Source organism: Cannabis sativa, chromosome X, assembly GCF_029168945.1.
Source record: "Cannabis sativa cultivar Pink pepper isolate KNU-18-1 chromosome X, ASM2916894v1, whole genome shotgun sequence".
NCBI classification, from domain to species: Eukaryota; Viridiplantae; Streptophyta; class Magnoliopsida; order Rosales; family Cannabaceae; genus Cannabis; species Cannabis sativa.
Window position 1 is genome coordinate 79,587,077 of NC_083610.1, and position 3,656 is coordinate 79,590,732.

General features: G+C 34.1%; 1 long non-coding RNA gene across 3 annotated transcripts; it reads right to left on the reverse strand.

Annotated features, from left to right (window-relative positions):
* Positions 1 to 2,579: 2,579 nt before the first annotated feature.
* Positions 2,580 to 3,367, reverse strand: LOC133031805 (uncharacterized). Of its 3 annotated transcripts, none has more exons than XR_009684885.1 (3): positions 3,165 to 3,343; positions 2,908 to 3,015; positions 2,580 to 2,731 (listed from the first exon to the last, which is right to left on the reverse strand). It is a non-coding gene; the product is annotated as an uncharacterized LOC133031805 (long non-coding RNA). The 3 variants fall into 3 exon arrangements; XR_009684884.1 differs by having other exon boundaries at positions 2,580 to 2,669; positions 3,165 to 3,340; XR_009684883.1 differs by having other exon boundaries at positions 2,580 to 3,015; positions 3,165 to 3,367.
* Positions 3,368 to 3,656: the final 289 nt, after the last annotated feature.

The following is a 3,656-nucleotide window of genomic DNA, read 5'->3' on the forward strand; positions in this document are numbered from 1 at the left end:
TGAATTAATCACTGTACCGTGTAACCTGTGATCCAAGATAGCACGATACTAATTAAGTGATGCTCACAAAGTGGTCACGTAGTGGCGCATGTATGGTGTGTATATTGATGACATGTTGATGCTTAATTTGTACGGTAGTGATATTTTCGTAAATATTTTCAATATTGTCTAGATCGGGACAAGATTTGGTATTTGCCATTTACTTAGGTCTACGAATATAATAGTGCAACCTGATTTGAAAAACTCTGTGATTTGGTATATGGTGATGACCATATGTCTACAGAGCAAAAATTATATATGTTCATGATAAAAGACTAAAAGCTTAGATTGCTCTTTTAAAGGAGAGAGTACCTGGTGTCAGCTCTCCACCATCCCTGACACCTTGGTACTAAGTGAGCTACTACTGGTCTGTGGGACTAGTAGGGTGGGCATATGGAGACCATGGGGACTCATATGTCTCCATGAGTTGGAATATTCATGGACACTATCGAGCCGACCCAGTAGTGTGTCTAAGAATGCTGCCAAAGGTTAGCAAGTATGTTTCCATCGGCTTGCAGGTATGCCGCTTGCATGGGACGTGGCCTAAACCTCCAAGAGACGTTCTGGTGCACCTTGGCCACGAGTCTCAACACGAGATGACACGGGTAGTCATTCGTGGGCTAGTTTGCTTACGCGCATGGGATGGATGCACCATGTTGGAAAGAGACAGAGGTCTAACACGTGCTACTAGTTTCGTGGCTTGTCTCGAGGGCCTGTCAACATGTGTGGAGACATGATGCCTTAAGGATTGGACCATGATTATATAGGAGTCCTTGGGTGATGAGGGAGACTGTTCGAATAATATCGAATGGGGCATGGTTAAAAGTATTGGCACGTCAGCTTGGTATTGGCATCTTGCCACACATGCTACCTTGGTCACGAGTGACTAAGTGAGCGACGATGTTGAGATTTATCTTATCATAGTGGAAACCTATGAACAGTGCGAGTATCTTGATTAAAGAGCCTTGATGCATGGATACATTCATAGATGCTTGTGAGCATGACTCGACGAGAGTTGTTTGAGAAACAGAAATGTGCACGAGTTACACAATTGCACGAAAAATAAGCCATTATTATTTGGATAGTTAGAAGGCTCACATTGACTTAAAAAAATTAAGGTACCGCATAAATTTTTTGCTGCTTAAAAAAGTGAGTCGGTGACACACCGTAGTGTTCACTTTTTATAATGAACACACATTCATTAATTCTTCTTTCTAGCTAGTCATCACTAGTTACTACATTCTTTAATGAAGTTGATTTATTTAATTGAAAACTTTGGAGTATAATGATAAGTGCATGGAATGGTGGGAGGGAATCTGATCCAATCATACACATGACAGAAGTATGGCCCACATGGGCATATTAGTTGTAGTTGAAGGGTGCAAGAAACAATAAACTTATAAATTCCTTCATCACTGAATCTAATTATTGGTGCTTCCTCATTGGCTAATCTCTTCGGAACCCAACTAATTGATATCTTAAATCTAATTTTTAAGTGGATTAATTATGTGATAGATTAACTAGTATTCCTCTAAGCACCAGTGTGCCTATTAGTTAGCATTTATAATTAAATTAGTTAGTAATATTTTATAAATATTATTATATTAAATTATATAAAATTCAATATTTTATTATACTAATAATCATATAACAATGTGAAGAAAAACACGGTTGTTACCATAAAAAATAGACAAACATAAAACTACCATATATTTCAAATAAAGTTTTAAAAAGCCAAGTATAATTTCTTCTAATTTAGCTTTAGTGTACCAAAAAGAAAAAACCAAGGCTGACTAAAGTTTTAAATCCAGTTATTTTATGCAAATTTTAAGTCATATTATAGGTATGACTCATTTTGCTGTCGCTATTATATACTCATCAATTATAACATGTAATGAAATTACAAAAAAAAAAAAATTAACAAGTTAAAAAGAAAAAGAAAAATTAAGAAATAACAAAATGATTTTAAAATAATGTTAAATTATTGGTGTAAAATTCAAATAATTGACAGATCATTCTGGAAATATATTTCAATCTTATAATTTAGGACCTAAACAATAATCACAAGCTCTCTTGCTTCCTATAATTTTTGTTGGTACAAACAAACAATTTGTGTTGTATGTAGAAGCAAATGATAATAATAAACAAAAGTATGTTGGGTTATTATTTATAGGGAATATTGGCGGCTAAACCACCTGAACTTTACGGTTTGTAACACTTAACCACAAAAACTAAATTTTTGGCGGCTAAACTACCTAAACCCTGGTTCCGTTTTGTTACTTGCGTCCAAAAATCAAAAATCGAGTTAAGTGCGACGGTGGGTATCACGTGTACACACTTGTACACGTGGCAAATTTTTAGTGGTCCACGTAATATTAATTTTAAAATATAATTATAAATATTTAAAAAAATTAAAAATAAATTTAAATTATAAAAAAAATATTTTATATATATTTTTTTCTTTTTCTTTTTCTTTTCTTTCTTTTTTCTTTCTTTTTTTTTCCTTATTTTTCTTTCTCTGTAAGTGGAACCATCGATGGTTCCTTTTTTTTTTTTTTTTCTTCTTCTTCTTTCTTCCTTCTACTGATCTCTCTCTCTTCTTCTTCTTCTTAACAAAAAAAACCCTAACCCTATAAACAAAAGCATAACAATTTATCAGCAACAGAGGAGAATTAGATGCCAAATTACTACCCTGAAACATTCAAAGCAAAAATTGAACTGAATAAACTTACGACTTAAGCCCGTACATAAAGAAAGTCTTTTTATTTTTGTTTAATTCAAATTGAACGTTCAAAATTTTCCATTTTTACGAAACAGTATTAACAGACCATAGAAACAAAATTAAGATTAAAGAGTGCTGAAATTGACCTGGGAAAGGAGCCATCGACGGGAGTGAAAAGCTGAGAAGCAGCAGATCGATGAGCGTAATCACCAAAGCCAGTACCAGAAATCCAGCAAGTTTTCTGGCCGCCATTGCTGTAAAAAACAAGAAAACAGAAATCAAAATCTTCAAACCTACATACAATATTTATATAGATGTAGAAAATGAGAGTAGTGAGATTGAGAAAGAGAAACCCTAGGGTTTTGGGATTGATTGAGAAAAGGGTTAAGAGATCAGGTCGTACGAGAAATGTGAGAATGGAGGTGAGGAAGAGAGGGTGTAATGAGTTAAGAGGTGAGTTTTGGGAGTGGACTCGACTGGTCTGCGCGACCCCCAACCACCTGCCCCTGCCGGCGGCCATCAAGAGAGAGATCAGTAGAAGGAAGAAAGAAGAAGAAGAAGAAAAAAAAAAAAAAGGAACCATCGATGGTTCCACTTACAGAGAAAGAAAAATAAGGAAAAAAAAAGAAAGAAAAAAGAAAAAAAAAAGAAAAAGAAAAAGAAAAAAATATATATAAAATATTTTTTTATAATTTAAATTTATTTTTAATTTTTTTCAAATATTTATAATTATATTTTAAAATTAATATTACGTGGACCACTATAAATTTGCCACGTGTACAAGTGTGTACACGTGGACAGTCCACCGTGGCACTTAACTGTGATTTTTGGACGGAGGTGTGCAGAAAGAAACTAACAGGGTGCTTTAGGTAGTTTAGCCGCCAAAAATTTAGTT